The sequence below is a fragment of the Corvus cornix genome, chromosome 1, assembly GCF_000738735.6.
Source record: "Corvus cornix cornix isolate S_Up_H32 chromosome 1, ASM73873v5, whole genome shotgun sequence".
In the NCBI taxonomy this organism is placed as follows: Eukaryota; Metazoa; Chordata; class Aves; order Passeriformes; family Corvidae; genus Corvus; species Corvus cornix.
This window is the reverse complement of record NC_046332.1, coordinates 54,066,954-54,088,069: the sequence shown is the minus strand read 5'-3', so window position 1 is coordinate 54,088,069 and position 21,116 is coordinate 54,066,954. Positions and strand designations below refer to the sequence as shown.

General features: G+C 36.1%; 2 long non-coding RNA genes across 23 annotated transcripts in view; one reads left to right on the top strand and one right to left on the bottom strand.

Annotated features, from left to right (window-relative positions):
- LOC104689955 overlaps positions 1-21,116 on the top strand; it is a 90,436-nt gene that overhangs the window by 26,563 nt on the left and 42,757 nt on the right. For 21 of the 22 annotated variants that reach the window (XR_005603906.1, XR_005603904.1, XR_005603905.1 and 18 more), the window contains exon 7: positions 18,073-18,162. This is a non-coding gene — a long non-coding RNA (uncharacterized LOC104689955). Of the gene's footprint in view, positions 1-1,336; positions 1,424-18,072; positions 18,163-21,116 lie in introns of all 22 variants that reach the window. The other variant, XR_005603868.1, reaches the window with a different exon arrangement.
- LOC109144712 overlaps positions 1-21,116 on the bottom strand; it is a 109,644-nt gene that overhangs the window by 85,634 nt on the left and 2,894 nt on the right. The window lies entirely within an intron of this gene.

Sequence of the window (21,116 nt, the reverse complement as noted above, 5' to 3'; positions counted from 1 at the left end):
TTATTTGGTTTGCAGTAGAAGGAATGCCATGATAAAACATAAACAGTGATGTTCAGAACTTTCGCTTTATATTTGTAAAATATGACTCTTCTGATACCAACAGTAATTTGCAATAATAATGGCACTAATAATAGCAATGTACTAGAAAATGATTGGAGGTGTGAGTGAGAATGTCATTTATGGTGCCTAAAAGTTTTTAACTAATGTAGTTACCTGCAGGACTGTGCATAATTTTGAGGCCATTAACAAAGCACCTTTGCCAGATGTGTCTACTGGGCATGAGGATGACATTACAGAAAATGATTAGAAAGCAGAGGAAATTCAGAATCTCTAAAATGGTCACACCAATGAGGAGTTTGTGTTGAACAGTAGAAGCAGTAAGTTCTTTGCTAAAATGAAGTTGTTTTGGCTGCAACTAATTTTATAAAGAGAAACTTTATTAAAATAATCCGTAGAAAAGAATATTAAAAACTATGTAAAATGTGATGGGGCTTTCTGCAGTATATGCGCAAATGATGCACATTGACAACATACAGTTAAGTCACTAATGGTTGCTGAAGATTTGTCCTGTTAACAATACAATACAGTACAGATCCTGAAATAATCTGTGACTTAATACTCGTATTCATTTTACAGCAGAGTTGTTATGGAATAAGGCCTTGCTCATCATGAGAAAGAATACAATTCTAACAATGGCATATTATTGTTAGAAGGAAGTACCTCAAACTGACTTAGCACAGTTTTAGAAAACTAGTTTTGAGAGTACTGTATTGGTATAGCTTAAGTTACAAAATGATTGCTTTTTTGATATACTACTAATCTAAAATTTGGACTTGTAGTTTGATGATAAAATTATTTTTACACTCAACTTTGTGTATTTTTGACTTGCAATTTTTGAGTGATAAAATCTCAGCTTAAAAAATCAGTTTAAATGTCTTTATTTTTACATATATTAGGAACAGCAAGGAAAGCATAGCTGGAAATGCTAACAAAACGGGAAAGATACTTCAGCAAATGAGTAAGTGTAACCATAGGGAAACATTTGCCAGAGGAGAATAAAGCTGAGTGAATTGCTATGTTGAGATGTGAAAATGTACTTAATCTATGACGTCCTGCAGGAAATAATAGTGAAAAAATAGGTTTTTCTGTTCATAAACACAGCTTAGGTACAGGTGGTCTTGAGAGGTGCAATACCACTACAAATTCCAAGAACTGTTCTTTGATTGCATTACAAACAAGACTGGCCAAGACATAAATAGAATATAACTATCTGTAGCTGTATAAGGAATATAAGGTGAGGGAAACATAATTTATAAAACAACCACCCTGCTTGCAGATTCTGCAGATCACATGGCCAGCAGACACAGAAATGATTTCACAAATGAAAATGGAAGACGCAAAATCCGTGAAGATGGTGTTGAAGGTTTGATTTATTTGACTTTCTCTCAGTTTATGAGGGTCTCTATGATTATCATATATATAAATACAGACATATTATATTCATGTTACACATACATATATTGCTATATATGTGGAAATGTATGAAGAACTGTAAAAGAGGAATTTGAGTTACAAGAAGTGCTTAAAAATAGGCTACAGGATTTTTGTATAGTGCTTAGAACAACTGGAAGAAGTAATGAGAGTTAATTCAGTACTGGATCTGATAATGATCAGGAAAAAAGGAGATACTAGATCTAAAATTAAGACCTTATGAATGTACAATACTTCCGGTTTAGTAAAAAGAGCAGAAAAAGTGTAAGCATACTGTGAAAATCATTGACAGAAAGATAATGAGTTTGAAGAGTAATAGCAAAAAGCTGGTTCAGAGTACCATTGCAATAAAATAAGAGAGATTCCACTGTAAAATAATATTCAGTGAAATATAAAGTTGGAGAAAGGGAAACGAACTGGAAAGGAGAACTTTAAACTTGCCATCATGCAAAGAAAGAACAGAAAGAGAGCTCAGACCATGTGATGCTATCTAAGAAAGCCTAATTATCCACTTAATTAGTACAGTTTTGCTAATATATTCTGAAAGTATGTGAAACTCTTAAAGAAACACAGGAAAGCAGATTTTTTTCAAGTTTCTTGAGCAGTTAATTCTTTTCTTTTTTTCCCCCTAGAATAATACTGAACAAAAGGAAGTCTTAAGACCGCTGTCTACGAATTGGATCATTTATTTGAAAAGATAGTTGAAGAAATAGCTAACAAAAATGGTAATTGAGAATATAGAAAAAAATCTGAAAATATGAAGGGTACCAGATTCTGTACCCCTGTTCTGCTCACTGGAGGTAGCAGAAGGTAGCCAATATCCATTTTTACTCACAGGCTGAGAATTTGCATGCCCTGGGGAAGTCACAGTCAGCCTAATGCTGGTCTGTCCTTCTCCCATACCAACAGCTCATGTCCTCTGTGCAGGTTTGGGAATGGCATCATATGAAGGTATCTCTCTACCAGTTTTTGGCTGCATTTAATTTCTTAGATCACGTCTGTACTAGAAAAGAAAAGGCACCACCACCCACTCAAGAGCCGGTAGCAAACTACAGCTCACATTTGCCTGGCTAACCCATCTGCTCTCCTGATCCAGGGTAGCCTCATTTGTACTGCCTATAAGAGTCCCTAACCCATGCTATTCCACAAATCCTGCAGTATTTTACCTGTGTGCTTGTTGGCCTCAGCCAAAAGCATATCAAAGAGCAGGCTAACAGTTAAATGGTGTGGGTTATCACATGGTAGAGCTCAAGTAAGTGCCTGAGCCCTCTTTAGCTCAGTAACGCAGATATAACCTTAGGAACTGCATCCAGTTGGCAGTAATAACAACTGTACTTGCTTGATCTAAATCAAAAACGCAATGGCATGAAACACCAATAATCTTAGAGACTACTATTTCTTTACCAGAAATGTTAATTAATATATTACATTGGATATAATATGTGACAATTAAAAGGGAAGAAATCATAGAAAATCTGAAAAATTGGCAAATTAAGAAAGTCAGAGGACAATAGAAGGGAAAACTACTTATCTGATGTGGAAGTATTTTAAAATGGAAACTGGAAAGCCAGTTAGATGACTGAATATGCTTTTCAAGATAAGCAAGGTTACAATAAAGAAGTCAGTGTAGGACCATTTGGGTAAATAGATTTAGTTCTTTATTAAAATGCAGTTTGGGTCCCATCTATGTGGACCTCCTTGTAGGATAAAAGCCTGAAATATGCTTGTGGTGTTTTATTCTGAGACTTTTGAGAAGGACCTGATGCTGAAGTGGGCATGCTTCAATATCAAATAGTCACCTCATCACTCACATGGTGGGATAAGGGCTCTACAGAATATTTATACAGTTTCCAAAAAAAAGGATATGCAATAATGTCTTGGAATTAGCGCAGTCTCTGTATTACTTGGACAGGTGTTCAGTATGTGATATAATTACTATTAGGTTCCAGGTCACATTTTGACCTGTGAGGTCACCAGTTATTTTCATGATAATTTCTAGTTTTACAGGTTATAGAAAACTACGTGCAGGAAAAACTGCACAAAAAGGGAAAATGAAATTACTTTCATAGACTACTTTGTGACCTGGGATTAACTGCTTAAGTCTGAAGACAGAAAATAAAAAAAGGAGAGGAAAATGTGGCACATCAGACAATGCTGGAAAACGATCCATTAGCATTCAGCTGGGTATTGTTTTTTAAGTCAGTTAGAGGTAAACAGAGGAAGTAAACTGCTCAAATGAAAACAAATACAGATTCTGAAAGCGGTCAGCTACTCTGGTGAGTACTGAGGACATAAAGGACATAAATGAAAGAAATTGTAGGATGCTATAGGTCAAAGGAAAATAGCCAAGATTTTGAGAAGTAAGATTAGGGGTAGGGATTTGGAAACAGTTCTTAATGTGAAATTATTCTAAATGGAACACTGGTAAGAAAATAGACCATCATAACAACTATTCAGCATAACTTTGCCTGTAGACTTAGTATTTGGAGAAGTTGTTCTGCAGAAATGCAGGCAGCTTTTCTGGAGGAAAAAACTGGCTCTTCTGGCTTTACCATATTGCCATCAGCTGGATGTGCAACACAGTAGGGAATTGCATTAGGAAAAATCCCTTTTGTAGTATGAATGTATGATTCTGTTTTTGCCAATAATAGAAACTATGTTAAAAGAAGGGAGTATCAATGAACAATATAAGAAACTGGAATTAGATGCACATAGAGAATAACATAAAGCAAATCTGTCACATATATTACATAACTAGCTGAATAAAAAGAAGTTTTCTTTCTTATTATGACCTCGTATTTTGGAAATGCAGGTGAATTATATAAAATTACAATACTGTGATGCCCTTGTGTATAGTTTTAGCAAATTACGTGAAACAGCCAAACAAAATATTTGAAGTTATCCACTTCTCCCTGTAGTACATTATATATGCTAAACTTAATGTCTGAACTGCCAGAACTGGTAGTTCCTGTTTCGAGGAAAAGAGTTGCTTCAAGACTTCTGCAAAAAGAGATTCTGAAAAATCTTATAGCAGATAGGACAGGGCTGCTAGAGAAGTCTTCATAGACTGCTTCTCTCTTCATTGTGATTACATTCCGTGCCCACCACTCCTGCTTAAATAATCACTTGTTGAGGAATTGCCTGTCTATGTTTCCTGAGGAAGTGGGGGGACATAGTTTTTAGGAGCTGCTGGAAGCTAAATTGAAGTATGGAAGGAGGAGATAACTGCATTCAGAAGTTTGGCTGAAGGGTAGAGGCTTTTCTGGAGATTGAGATTGGTGGCTCTGAGCAGGAGTGTAGTGCTAGGAGGAATCCTTCAGCCTATTTGCTCGTTTAACCTATTGAGTGCACACCTAGGTATCATGGATGTTTTGCACATGGATAGATTAACTACATTACAAAGAACAACTAGTACATTTCAGAAATTCATTATGAAAGTACCCTATGAATAAACTATATGAATAATAAAAAGGAAAACCAAACTGTAGAAACCACTTCTGAGAAGAACTTTCATACATGATTATGGTATAGTTGCATAGTCTGCACAAGTGAAGTAGAACAAAGAAGTGGAAAATCTGGGCTAAATGTCATAGACCAGTCTGCAGTTTATCACTTCTTCTCCCCCTCCCCCCCACCCTCACCCCCAGGACCTTCTTTCCAAGGAAAAAATTTGAAGATTCCTGGAATAAACTATCTGTGGTTTAAAAAAAGTAAAGAGACTGGCTTCTCTGAAGCCAAGCATTTGGGAATAAATATGAATAGAGATAGTTGCTGCAGAATTGATCTGTTATTATCTTAAATCTTTTGTCTTACTTTCCTTGGTCCACAATATTTCTTCTTCACTCATTGAAACTCATTGAAAATAATGCAAAACATGACATATTTTTTTACCACGAACTAGTAGTTGTGTAATCATCAAAAAGAGATTCCTAGTGTACTTCCACTATCAACATCCTTCTAACTCTGTTTCAGCAGACATTACCTATTTTGAGACAAGAGAGAGAGATAGGGTCTGTGAGTCAAATCTTCCTTCAATTATGCTTGATTCTTAAAGAAAAATTACGATTTATGCCTGTCTGTCCATACATCCATCCGTCTGCTTATTTATTAAGAATATTATAATTCTTGTTTTAGCGGTTAACTGTAAAACTAAGAAGATATACAAAATCCCCGGTTTATCCAGTTTTTTGAAGTAAAAGAAAAAAATAATAGAAGTGACTTACTCTGTATTCAAAGAAAATTGCCATTACTGATCTCCAAAAAATGTTACCGAAGAGATGTAGAGATTTATTTTGTTTCAAGAGTCTGTGGGGCCTGCTGCTCCACAGTTCCATAAAATTTCAAATAACATGAATACTACCTAGTTCTACAGATGAAGCAAGATCAAAGAATACACATGCAAAATGGCCAGGATAAAAATCAGTGAATAAAATTATTTGATCCCTGTGTTAAAATGAAGTCTAAAAAACAAAAATTATTTCAATTTTCGTGTGAAGGGGAATCCATAGGAGAGCACATGAGTGGAAAGGTTTTTGGAAAGCAAGATTTTTAAGGCATATTTCAAAAAAGTTGTATTTGTTTAGCCTAGAGAAGAGAAGACTGGGGAAAATAATAGGACATCTGAAGGTTATTGTGAAGAAGATGGTCACCAATGATCTTTTGTACCGAGTTGTGGAAGGACAAGAAAAAATTTTCTTAATTTGCAGTCAAAAAGAACAGGCTACATATTTGGAAAACCCTTTTAAGTACAAGGATAGTTAAAGACTGGAACCAAGTTATCTGGTGATGCTGCAGCATCTTCCTCACTGACAATTTAGAACAGATTAGACAAAATGTTTCTGTCATCATAATGCTCTTATATCTATTTTCTTTCATAAGTGTTGGCTCCACACAATAAATAACCCAGAATACCAAGTTGCAACTTGAAAAATAAATTTGGAATGTGGAGATAAAATTGTATAGTCTGAACACAAGAGAAATCATCACAAATACAGGTATCTTTTTTTTTCCTAATAGATGTATTCTTGAATTTTGTATGCCTTTGTATATTTTATTTTTCACTTAATTGTAAAGTTTATATAATTTCTATTTACAGATCATCAGTGAGGATAAAGCATGTTACCTGTTCATGCAAGCAGTGCTACTATTCTGCTTGCACTGCTTGGTTCTCTGGTCAGGAAGGTGATTTCATCATTGCCAATGCCCTTTTTTCTTGTCTTCTAATTCTCTCTAGCACATGCTCTTCAGGTATGTAGGTATTGCAGGGAAATATTCTGAATTCAAAACACATGTAGTTTCTTTTAAGTCACATATAGATAACTAGGGTTTACTATCTGACAGCATATCTGAAAAAGTCTGATTCCTAAACAAAACCAGAACTTTGATGGTGAATTTTACTTTCTGTGGTTAACAGACTGTTTTTACAGTGATAAATAAAGTCTGTTAGTAATAAAAATGAAACCTAGTATCTATGCTGCAATAATGGAGCCCTAAAGTGAAATTAGTTAGTGATATTAGAAAGTATCACTTGTATTTCTACTCCAAACCTCAAGTTATTTTATTTTCCTGTAATCAAAAACAATATTAAAGAAAATGTATGGTTCATGTTACCAACAGTCATGGCCTTGATTAAAATGGGAATAATCCATGTATATGCTTTTGTTAGAGCATAAAATATGTAACATAAGAGCAAGAATATTGAAGGAATGAAGATCATTTGACTATTCAGAATACTGACAGAATTCAGTCTATTCAGAATACTGGCTATCATGTCTGTTCTATCTTAGAAATTCAGCTTGAAGGATGATGAGAAAACTATTAATAATTATTACTCTGTTGTATCTGTTAGATGCTTGAAGACTTATGTGTTTATATCAAATAGTAATTAAAGTCTTCAAATTAAAGTGTTCATCTTCCAGTGGTTTTTCTTGTATTGGGTCTGCAACAGGAAAGGCTGTGAACATTTGCAAATGGACATTTTATTCTACCCTGTTCCCTCAAATTGTGTTAGAAAAGTTTCAATTATTAGAAGCAGCCGTATTAAAAATGTGAATATTGTACAGAGAATCAAGTAGCTTTCACTCAGTTAACATCTCAGAGAGGAAATAAGAAAAGTAGCACCCTTTCACTTTTGTGGCTCATTGTATCTTGTTATCTTGATAAGGAACTAAGGGGTTCCAGTATGACTTTTTTGTTTAATACTGCACTTGAACCATTTAGATTTACCTGGCTTTGGTTTATGGTTTGTTTGTTGGGATTTTTGTTGTTTCTTTTTAAAGTAGGAGGCATCTGCTTATGCTATTTGAGAATTAACTTAGAAAGAGACCACCGAAGTCTTAAAACCTTTGTAATACAAGCCAATCTGAAGAAAGATTGTTGTCAACTTGAATAGACTTATTCAAGAATATGACTCACATAGCACTGCATCTTTATATTAATACAGTTTATATAGAAGAAAAACAGTATAGGTCAGAGAAGTTTTTAGAAGAACACGTCTAGCAAATAACTTTAGAATGCTTAACTTACACTTTTTTACATGGATAGGAAAATATAATTCCTGGATAGAAGTGAATACTGCTTTTAAAAGGCCTCTGAAAGTTGTGTGACTTGACTTCTCACATAAATCAGAAAAGTAATTTCTGATCCAAGGTGTTTCTTGAAGAGAGAATAATGGTTTTAAATTGCAAAATGCCTTAATCAATTGAAGAAATTGAGAAGAAAAAAACCAACAAACTAAAGCTCCTTTTAATTACAATTGAAACCTATAGTTGTCTGGTTTTACTTGTGAGAACTTGCTTCTCAACATGTATATCAATTTACTAACTTTTGTAATGAAACATTCACTTTTACAGTTTGAAGTTGCAAATGCAAACAATATTTTTTAAGCTTTCCTAAGTAATATTTTATTGAACAATTTTTTTAAAAAAAAAGCTGACTGAAGAAAGTACTTATTTAACCAGAGGGGATTTATTAGGATGACAAATTCAGTTTTCCTGCATGAGGCCCAGCACAACTACTACAGAAATCAGTCCCCAGCAAGTTGACTGTATCTATTTTGGATAGTATTGTACTCAGAAATATATACTGTTAATAATATATAGATGGATCTAACCCCCATTTTGAAAGGTGCTCATAAAATTATCATTTAATACTTTTGAAAATATTACTTGCAGATCACATAAGGACATCCAAAAACAATAATTAAAGGGTGGTTAGGAAGAAAAAATATATGCAGTTTAATTTAGGTAAACAGCCACATACAAAGAAACTGGAATGATATAATACTTATTTAAGTTGGCAGAAGAATATATGATTGGAGGTAGAATTGGGAGAATATGGTGTGCAGTTATTCTATGTTAGCAGATTTAATAATGTAATGTAATCCCCTTATTTAACATAACCGCAGTTGGACTGAACAAAGTAGTACAAACTGTACATCACAAAGATATAGGTTAGAGAGTGTTAATATTTAGGAGTGTGAATGGTTGGCCAGTTTTGAGAAATAAATAAGAATATGTCAGAATTAAGAAAATTTTTATATTTGGAGAGCTAGAAATTGCATTTCTATGCAGTTTTGGGCTCTCCAGACTAGTAGTGTGAGGTACAACAGCATAAAGAGATAGTTAATGCAGTTTTTGTGTGTGTTAATTTGTATAGCCCAGTTTTCCATCTAAGCTGGCCAAAGCATGGAGAGTTATTTTAATTGCCCAGTTTTTATAAAGAACATGAGTAACTTTTCTGGGATGCTCTTAGATGCTTCTTTGAGTGATTGTGTAGACGCGTTTCATTGCTGGTGTGCATGTACCCCATGAGTGCAAGGACAAATTATTTGAACAACAAGGTCCATTAAATGGTATCAGCAGATACTTGAAGTACCCTTATGTCCACTGACCTCGGGGCATTAAGCAGCCACGTGAATACAAACATGGGTGATTTCATTATTTCCATCATACCACAGAGATGGAAATAATGCAGTACATGTACTGTGTAATTTACTTTAGTTGTAATAGTGTAATTAATTTCATACAGTAAATTAAGTCCCCTTATGACAATTAGCAAAATACAGTTTGAGTTAACATACTAGATGTACCTCTTAGTATATGGATAAAGGAGTCATAGGTTACTGGTGTTTAAGATTTTCCCTAGTGTGATTCTTCAGAGAGCAACATATCCCATAGTAACATTTCCTCTTTCTAAGAGTAAAAATACAGCAGGGAAGGGAGGGAGGGCGGGGAGAAGACTTCCCTTAAAAGGAGATCACTTTATTTCTAAAGTAAAGCTGTAGTTATGATTTAAGACAATGTCTCTTGTTCAGTGTCCTAAAAGCTGCGATTCTGATCTTCTGGTACATATCCATTAGCAGGGTCCACTTGTATTGGCAGGGAAATCTGATGGAGGTGAGAGGAGTGTGATTCTCAGTACAAGTTGCTGCCATACAGGTAGAAGGGATAAAAAATTCATCAGCAATATGACATATCTTTGGTTCATGTATTTTAAAGTTCAGGTCCTGAAAAGACTAATTTTATTACTTGCATACTCTCTGCAGGGACCTTGATAGTGGCTGGCTTTGTGTTAAGCACCTTATGTATTTATAGCCCCAGTAGTAGTGATCGTATTTCGGTACCGGTACCGTGTCATACACAGTGCTGAGTGACTTGTTGGCCTCGTGGCTTTTCTCTCTCTTACTCTCTAACAAGCTGTCCAGCTTATTAGAAACAATAAACACCAGAAGCAGGGTGCCTTCTATGACTGATGCAGAAGCAAATGTACCATTCCAAATCAGTGACAGAGCCTTCTGTCTGTACAGGAAGGGTGAGGAGGCTAGCAGTTCAGTGTCAACTATCAGTGCCTCAGCAATTTAATTTGCTATTTCAAATTCAGATTGGAGTAGTGTCCATAATCTCCTAACCAATCACTAATCCTCAGGGATTTTGAACTGCCAGCCTGCAAGATGTCTATTTTTACATAGGGATCCATGCAGCAGAGGAAAGACATTAGATTCCTCATAGGAGCTCTGGATTACATTACAGAGTGCTACCCTTGAGTCTTCGTCATGAACCAAGCAGGAATTTTCTGTTGACTTAGTGTTCACCCTGCCTTCTCCCAGAAAAAGTAGCCATCACCACAGACTGCTTCAGAAGATAAAGCATTGAGGTGTAGTATCACAACAGATCGTTGATTCAGTTCACACAGGTCTAAAACTATAAGATCAACAATTCTCAGACTTACAAAAACAATCTCAATTTAAAACATTTGGTATGGTTTTACTGTTATACATCGTATTATCAAGAGCTTTTTACTTCCCAGAGGAGAGATTGTAGACAGCAACAGGTCAATTAAATCAGCCTCTAGGTCATCTTTCCAGATCAGTAAAAATATCTCAGCATTTATAGTCTCTCTCAAAACGTTTTGTAATTAATCTACATTCTGAAAGCACAGCCTTGCAATGACCTGGTGCTTGCTGCATCAGATGTCTGTTGTACCCAAAGAAGTCCTCTCCTCATCAAACTTTGAATGAAAAATACTCATTACAGTGTCGCCTTCATATGTTGCAGTACGAAGGGTCTGGGTGACAGATCTATTCAGAGACAGGGATTTGCTCACATTCAAAATCTTTGTGTTGTTCAGGAGATGCCTTCTCTTCATATAAATATTTCAGAGTCAGTATTCTCTGCCTTGAACAATAAATAAATTTGGGTTTGTTTTTCAGGGACTTCCCAAACAAGTGCCAATAGTCAACGTGATAATTAATCATGTATTTTTGTCAACAAGCCAGTGAGGGGAAAGACCATCCTCAGGAACTTTTATGTGACACACAGCTCTAAGTTAAGCCAGTCAGAAGCAGGAAACATTTGGGATTAGAGCTGATAACATTAGAGCCTTGAGCCTTTCCAACCTTCAACATATCTAGCCATCATAGCAGGGAGTCAATAGCACTGACTTGTCTTCCAGAGTCACATTTTTCAAATGGGGACTTCTAAATGTGTGCTTGTTCATAACAGATACAAATAGGTGTCCTGTTCTAACTAAAGGGATGCTGAGAGCTCCTGACGAAATGTTTTGTTTACCTGTTTATAACATGGGCTTTGTGTGCCTTTTTTTTTAATCTTTGTATCTTGTGAAACTTTCAGTACGTTCTCTTTACCTGCTTAGCCAGACATACTCTTCTGAAATACTAATGAGATCCTGCAGCCAAACCCGGTATGAGTATAGCTGATAGGCAGGGCGTTGCCTGGGTGAAATCTGCTGACAGAAACTATTTTGCAACAGTACAGATCATTTTGTGTCAAATAGAGTTACTTTAACTAGAGTTACTCACAAACCCGAATGAAAGACTTTCTGTTCGAGTATCCTGGCATGGCCAGTCTCCCTTAATCTCCTCTACTTCAATAGTACAGGACTGTTTAATAACTTTGACACTAAGTGGAGTTTACATAATTTCTCTGAAAGTGCATTTTTCTGCAATAGCTCCTTCTTCTGTACAGCGATACAATATACCTCAACTTGTGGTAAGATTTAGGAAAGGATTTTGTTTATATTTTTACTTAACAGTGGAGACCTGTCTTACCTGTCTGTATAATTTTTTACTAATAGAAACTGTGCTTTTCTGTCTGCCTGAGAAATATTTGTGTGTCTTGTAAAACACATGACAGGGAAAATGGGAGTGTACTGCATGAGTTATGAATCTCCTACTGAAATAATAGGAAACTCTCACAAGCTTCTGCTGTTTTTATTATGATGGTAACTGTGCCCACTTGAGGTCTACTCTAGAAACAATGCCTGCCTCCTTTAGAGGAGGCTTGAACTACTTTAGCTTCAGTTTTCTGCTTCAGATTTTAGATAAAGTTTACATTGCTTCCTTGGGCTTTAGTTATTAGCAAGTAGTTCTCTTGGAACGGGGTTGATTTCTGTGGACTGGCAGATTTTCTTCTCTTTATTTCCACTCCCTACTATTCTTTTAGATTCTGCTTGCAGAAAGACCAGCAGGGTTTTAAGAGCACAATATGCATGACTGCATCTTTTCCTCTAATGCATCTTCCCTAACAGTGGAAAAGAATGGCTCTCTCAGAATGTGCTCATCTAAGCTTCCAGTTCCCCAGGATCTTGGAAGGACTTCTTTGCAATAGCAGCTTCAGCATCTGCCACAGATAGCAGGCAGACTGGTGGTTGATTGGCAGAGCTAAGAAGAAATAGATTTCCAGCCCTGGGGCGATGCAGTCTTCTTCAGAGACTGTAACTACAGCACCCCTCTAACAAACAGCAAAATTTGCTTTTTCAAAACAGCAATAAATAAATAAATTTTTTAAAGTCACAAACAAGAAGGATGGACAGGGATCAACTTTTCACCTTCTCTATTAATAAAAAAATAAGGGTGCATCAGACACTAGCAGTAGGCATGTTCAAAGCAAATAATACAATAAATTATATTAATTTATATGTTCATGGGTATTATACTCACAACATTCTTTGACTAAAGACAGTATGGATTAAAGAAGTTCACAACAATCTAAGGAGAGACTGCACAAGGCCCTGGAAGAGATATCTAGTGAAGGTCAGTGACTGGACAGACCACATCAGGTTCAGGAAACTGTCCAAGCTAAAACAAAGTTGGATGCTGGAAACTATGGGCATTATCAAATGTGCTTGTCCTGGTCTTGCTGTTCACTGAGAGAATACTTGGATAAGAATTGGCTTATGTCAGCTGTTGGAGATAGGTAAATGGGCCAAGTGGATGCCTGGCCTGAACCAGTCTGACCTTTCTAGTATTCTTAAAACAAAGTTTGTTTATGATTCATGACCTCCTCACAGTCTTTGCAAAAGTGAAACAAAATACTTTCAGGACTTTCCCCTCTTTAAATTCAATCACCTAGAGTCAACCTTTGCCATTCTCATTCCTTTTACTGCACTCTCAGCTTTGCTAACTTCAATGTCTGTAATATTTCAAAGATTTTATAACATATGTTAATGAAATGCTTCTACCTCTCCTCTTTTTTTGCTCATGTAATCTTGCCCTTTCTTAAATCAAACTTTATTCATCTTTATCTCTCTAGAAACTTGTTGCTACCATTGTAATTTTGAGTAGTGACTTTTCTTGTTCCTTATACTGGCCTTCAGATTCTTATTACAGAGAAGAAATCTTTGATTTGAGGAAATATGCCAAAGAAAAGAGCAAGAAAATTAATAGAAAATCCATGGGATGGTGTTGTTTCCATCACAGTAATTTTGAAGGAGGAGGAATTTCATTCTGATCCTTCTTAAGTGAATAGATCAGATCCACAGATCTGTGATACCAAATCTGTAAGTCATATTCCAAAATGCAGCAAGCCAGGATCACAGCCTTAGGAAAGTCTCAGAAATAAGTTTCCTTCTCTTCCTTTAAACTTGGGAAGTTGTCATGACAGTAGGTTTATCCTTATAAGTCACTTTGCAAGGACAAGGAAGTTTAATGGGAAGTCTCTATTTTTAGCAGAGATTAAGATGGTCAGTTCTTGTGTTCACTTCCCTGGCTAGCCCAAAGTCCATCCAGTTTTCAGTAGGTAGGCATAGGTGCAGCTATAGCTTGATGAGGAGGAGAATGGATTCAGGAACAGGGAAGGATCTAGAGCTCTTCATAGCATCCTTTCACCCTTTCCCTCCTGCTGCTGGTAAACCTGCGCCTGAACAGCCAGTGCATTAAAGACAAAGCCTATCCTGTTTGGCTTCTTACTTCTAATGCCTCAGGTGCTGAGAAATGAAAGCAAACCTCTGTGCCTCTTTAGCTTTGCATGTACACCAGCAGACCCATTCTGGTTTGAACATACCACCATCTAAATGGCTATAAGAGAAAGGAGGGAATTACTGTTTTCTGTTACTTGTGTGGCCTCCTGAAACGATTAATATGTGTTTAATGAGTTCTCTATGTATGCTTTCTTTAAATTAAAAGTTTATTTTTTTAACAAGACCACTTAAAATTAATTATGAAAGTAGGGCAGCCAGTATTAAGGTTAAATTTACTGTAGTGTTTTAAAATAACACAATAAAAATATCATGCCACACATTTTTTTTATGCCAAAGTTTTAGATAAAGTCAAACAACAGAAGGGCTGGAAGTCACTGGCAGAGCATTTGGAATTATAACCTACAGAATGTGGAACCAGCTTCTGATAACATTTCTTTTTCTCTTTTAATGTATTAATCTACTTTATATTAATGACTAGTATGTTCAAAATTGAAAAATCCACTGGGAGATGAAAAAGCAGGTAATTTCATTTTTTCTCATTAGGTCCATGAATGAAAGCTGTAAGAGGATGAGATGTACTAGTTGTAAAGTCTTTAAGGTCATGCTAACCAGAAACAATCACTTAAGTTCACCAACTTGCAGTGATTCATCCTTGTTGAATAAATCAATTTTCAATATGGTATGTTCTGATAACTTTTTTTTCTTACATGTTATGTACATTTATAGGTATTTAATTTAACAAAAAAAAAAAAAAAAGATGGGTTCTTTTGCTACATTTTAATTGAATTCCATTTTCCATCCACATGCACACTTTTATAAATTATAATTGGAAGACAGTCATGGTAAAGAGAAGCCCATTAAATTTTCTATCATGAAATGTAAAAATTAAGAATAAGAAGTTTGTTATATAGATGATTAAATAAAAATTGTGCAGGCATGAAATCACAATCTAGATAGCAAAAAGAACCATATTTTATAAAAAGGATATATTTAATTTAATAAGGGTCTTTAAAATGAAAGAATAAAAAGGAAGGACCAAAATAGGCTGTGTAAGACAAGGCTTTTCTCTTTTCTGCTTTAAAAGGGAACTAGAATTGATAATTGAACTCAAGAGACACAAACCAATTCACCCAGTCTGCTGATAACATGCACTTGTAGTTCTGGGTCCTAAACAAACACAATATGGGCCTTGCAAGTGCTTTAGAAAGCCCTGGTTAATAATCAGTTGTCCAGGAGTCCCCTCTGACCCGCACAGGCCCTCCTTCCCTCGGAACAAAACCCCAGCAGCTGTTGCCTGTTTGAGCCATCCCGGGGCAGAAGCTGAGCCCTTGTCACCACTGCCTCCCTCAGCTCTCTGGCTGCGTGCAGTGAGGGAAACCTGCATCTGCAACTTGGGTTCAGAGCAAATTGAAGAAAGCTGGGCAGCTGAGTTACTGAGACCTGCCTCTCTACAAGGTAGAAGGAGATGACCTAGGGTTAGATGACCCTGACTATCAAGTGTGTTGCCTTGACAAATAGTAATTGCTTGACAATTGCTCTAGGCTTGGAAAACATACGTTATCATGTTCATACTGTATCCACTGATATAGATTGTTTTCATTACACATCCTGGATATTTCTAACTCCACTGAACCTACTGATGTGTGAAAACATAGATAAGTTCAAACTAGAGGGCTGAAACTTGAAAGTCTCTCCTTTATCCGAATTACTCCTTTTGGCTAGCAGATGTCTGTCTTTAGCTCAAGACTAAGTCTATGTCCAGCATCTACAGTGGTCGTTGGAATGGTTGTTTTTTTGGTTTGTGGTTTTTGTTTTTTTTTTTTTTTTTTTTTTTGAATGCTCTCTTTGTTAGAGCTGGAGGAGTTTCAATGAAAGAATATCTCAGTTTTGTGCTTGGTGAATGCTATGGTCATAACTATTTCCCTGTATAGGTTTTAGCATTAAGGCTGTTGGACACTTTAAAGAGCAATCCACACTCATGGTTCAGTATTTAAGGCATATGCAGGAGTTCAGCATTAATTACATATTTTATACTCTGTAAGAAGAAGTTAATTTTTTTGGTCTGGACAGAACTTCCTTTTGAACTACTGTCTAGAGTTACAGTTTCCTCCCCTTTCAGCAGAGGGCTCATAAACATGAGCCTCTTCCAGTTGAAAACAATCTTAATTTATTTGAAATACACTATTCCTTTTTCTGAAAAGTTGCTGAGTCTCTCCCTGAAATAATCTTATCTTTTTATGTTTTTCCTTATTCCTTAACACATCTGCTTAAGTATTGAGAAAGTTCTCAATACAAGAAAGGCTGTAGAGAAACACACAAGATTATAGGAAATTTCTGTGGCGTATAGATTGCTAAAATAAAAGAGAGGAAAGGTATGAAGCATGCAACGTACAGCACTCACAGGGGCTCAAGTGGTTAGGGAGGTGTATTAGAGGAAAGGCGGCAGGAGTCTGTCAGGGGTCAGTACATGGTCACTCCTGACCTCAGGGGCATAGAGATGTAGAATCCTTGTGACATGATTTGCAAGAGAATGTGTGGGCTTTGATTCACTCATTTACACAGCATCAGAAAGTAAATAGGAGACTGCTTTCTTATTTGATGAAGACTTCAGTCATCCAGATCAGCATCTTCCATTAAACTTCTTATCTTTCCTTACATTTTCACCTGCCTCTTACATATCTTCAGCAGGTTCTCCCTCCAGAATGATGACTCTTATGCATGAGAAAAGGATAGTTTGGCTATTACTTGTAAATTTGTCGTCATATGACACAACATGTCATTATTTTCATTCTTGCTTTCAAATGAAATATCTCCCAGTCTGCATGCTGAAATTGTGCATTATTAACAACTACAATTGTTGTACACAGCTTTTTATCTATAGACCTCAAGCTTCTTTTAAGCCTGGAATGAGATTTTGTTCCTTTAAAACTCTCAGAGCTCAGGTAATAGTGGCTGAGGCAAGATTAAACAGGATTTATTCCTTCTCACTGTTAGGCCACTTGACATAGCTCTTCTAGCCTCTGAGTGCCACTGGCTCAGCCCAGCATTTTTGCAGTGCTTTGTGCAGACTTTTTCTCCCAATGTGAAACTTGCCCAAGGTGAAACTTCCAACAGGAGGCAGCTTATGGCTTCCTTCCACAGTTCCCTCAGGAGGATCCCTGGGTGAGAGATGAGGCTTTTAGTGCCCTTTCCCAGGCAGCTCTTCATATCTAATGTGAAGAGTGGAAGACTGGTGAGAATTTCAATCACCATAATTTTGGGTTTCTTTTTTTTATGTGGAGATATGATATGGCATGAGAACTCCTCTGAAGAGAGATCTTCATAGTTGGATTAGCCTTTCAACATTCATTAGGCATTGCTAGCTAGGCACCTTGCCTTGGGAACTGTGAATTTTATATTTTGAAAAAGAGAAATGCACAGGTAAACAAAATGTTGCTAAACACTAATTTCAGATCTTAGGTTATTTTCAACTTTTATAACCCTGGTATGTGTAGCATTGGCACATCCTGTAAGCATTATTTTATCTCTCAGATTCAGTGAGATGTAGGACAGTTTTAACTGTCCCTGTCTTAGAATGGAAAAGCCATTGGTGAAATTCTGTGTCAAGGACAGGATTATGGCCCTTGTTTAAACTCCTGTTCCAAACTTTGGACTAAACACCATCCATCTTCCACTTTGGTATAGATTTAACATTGGCAGTGTGATTTAACTTAAAGCATCTGTAGGAACAGTAACTAGCAATCTGCTCAGACGGTAGGATGAAAGAGCAATTGTATTCTTTAATGTGTTAATCAATCCTGTTTATTTAAGCATATTCAGGAAATTATGGTAAGTTTCTTAACTTCTCTTTTATTTTATTTACAGGTCTACTTTACCTGTAGTGCTGAGCTGTTGTGATAGTTTGATTTTTATGATTTGCGTCAAGCGTGAAGCTTTCAAAGCCACGTGTCAAAGGTAAGTTATTTCAATAATCTTGTTGTTTGTTGTTTTTTTCCTCCAAATTTGTCCAAACCAGCACATTTGTGATTGTCCCTAAAAATACTGTATGTTTAAGGGAGAAGTTTTAATCATTTTAGTGAAGACTCAACTCTGTTGAGAAGTCACAGTCTTGAGTAAAGGATGTTATGAAGCAGTAGGAGCTCCTGCAGGGAGCTCTGAGAGAGATTTTCTCCCACTGCTTGCCAATATACTGAGGAAGTGTGTGTACTGCACCAGCTTTTAAAATAGTGCAACCTGATCCTTTCTTTACAGCTCAGAGGGTGGGGGTGGGGAGCGAAGGTGAAAGAACAGTAGCCCATATCCTCCTTCTCATTTTGGGTCTGGTTTTCTCTATGGAGCGAAGAGAGCATTAATTGTGTATGACTATTATGAGAAAGGACCCTTCACTCTCACCCTTCACATCTCTTGTGACATAGGCCAGGTTTAATCTAGTCTGTATTAGGAGAAACTAAGTACACTTTGCAGTGTCATAATGAGATTCCCCCTCATTTTCATTTTCCCTCAATGGTATGTAAATCATTGCTTGTAAGGGATAAAAATCCGTAGGAGTTACGAAACTGAAGTGATTGCACTAATGTGGAACTCCTTCCAGTTAGCCTGCAGTGTTTATCGCTCTCCTTAGTGTCATAAAACTAAGATGAAATACGCTTCAAATCAAAAGAGACCATCTAATTTTTGTCTAACTAATAAAAGTAAAATTGGCAAACTAAGGTAAATTGCTAAACAAATCTTTGAAAACAAGGATGGCCAATGTGTAAGTCAGGAAATTGTTTTGTTAAGAGCTTCACTTGTGTGTAGGGTTTTAAAAGTTATCCAGATATAGGAGTTTATAGATTTAACTTAGAAAGGCTATCAAAACTAATATTTAGTCAGTAGTTGTGACAGCCAATCAGTACACCACCATACAGTGGAATCTTTGTGAAATTTATTGTTTTATAAAAAAGGATGTTCACGCAATACCGCACTCAGACAGAAATAAGGATACTAAGGGTCCTTAAACAGTACAGTGGTCTCAGTATTCTGTTTTTCTAGCTAGTGCTGCCTACTTTTCAACATATTTATTTTTTACTTCTTTGTGGAGTCTAAAGGCATATTTCTCATCTGATGAACTACTACTGATTTTCTAGTTTCCATTCATCTTTTACGAAGTATTTATTTGTATCTGTAATCCATGCTAAGAACACTTTTTTAGTCTGTGCTAGGTGTATGTCGTGTACACATTATGTACCTATTTTGAAGTGATGCCCTCACTAGCTAATATAATCTATACACATGTGGTATTCAGAATGCTAACTGTATGTGTAGAAAATACTTATGAAAACTACTACAGTACTTTAAAATATTCATAAGAATGTATTACTTTTTATGAAGCATTAATGCCAATCTTGAAAACTCTTCTGTTAGACATCCATCAATATAGCTAGAGGGTAAGACCCAGAATCTAAAAGTAGGTTCAAGAGAAGGAACTGAGGAAAGCAATAGTGCTTGTTTCCAGACATTAGAAATGAAACCTGCATAAGGGTTTATCCGAGAATGCTATCAGTCTTCAGTTAGACGTATCATGCCATCACTGGCTAGCAGCTGGAAGGAAGAGAGAGTTTTCCCTTCTTAACCACTTACCATAAAACACCAGTTACTATAAAAGGATAGCTGGAGCTGTTCTGCTTTCTTCCTGTGCCTCAGGCTCCATTTTTTAAAACTTTTTTTCTCCCCCTGTATATCTTATCCATTGTAAATAACTATGGCACTTTCCTGCTGTTAGTAGTATTGTCATACGGCCACAACAACATAAAATAGACATTTTGGATAATATAAGAGCTGGGTAGAGGCTTCTAAAAAGCAGTAACTGGACTTGCAGTCTTGTTAGTTATGCATGGCTGCTGCTTGTTAAAGTGCTACTGTGCAAAAGCTGAAACACTGGAACTGCCTGCTTGCAGAACCAGGAAGACTGTGCTGTCTGAATCAGTCAAATTTCCAAATGTAAGTTAATAACACCCTTTACAAATGAAAAGATAGAAATGTGTCTAGAGTTTTAAACGAAAGCAGTGGAAATCCATAGCATAGGCCTTTATGGTGATCAGAGAAAACTGCTTGTTATCATTAGGAATTATAGGTCTGCATCAAAAAAAAAAAAAAGACCTGGGATCTTATGTACAGAATTAGACTACAAAAAAATTAAAAAGTATCAGACACCAAATGGTACAGACAGACTGGTCACATATACAGTAATACAGGAGGAGTTAACTGATAATCTTTTTCAAGTGTGAAAAAAGGAAAGGAAGGGTCATTCAGATAATCATGTGCTAAATTACTTCATTTATGGACTTCAAGTATCAAAAGAAAAGCAGATTAGATAAATTAATAACAAACAAGCCTTATTTTTATAAACAAAAAAAATTTATCTTGATCTTGCAAACTTAAAAAGCCTTCATACTGTAACGTAAAACTGAATAAAAACTATATACTGTACATATTAAAATATCTGGTGAGTTAATACAAATTCACTTTCCTTTGAACTCTAGTAATCCAACTCTAATCTCCAATGGGTTTTGATAGTTAAACCAGAAAGGACTGTCAGTGTGAGGAGGTGTGTATGTGTGTGGGCATATACCTACACGTACATACACATACATACACACACACACACATATATATATATACACCTTGTTCCTTAATTGATTAATTTAAGATGTACTTATGTAATACAGAGAAAGTATATTGATATCTAATACCTTTATGTGTGGGATATTGAATTGACATTTGTTTATCATCTCTGGGAGTGTGACAGATCTGTGGAAAAACTAATACCAATTCAAGGCCAGAATTTAAGGGCAAAGTGGGTTTGAGGTACACAGAAACTTAGTTCATGGTGATGTGAATTGGTTCCAGTTTCTGTGCCTCAGTCTTTA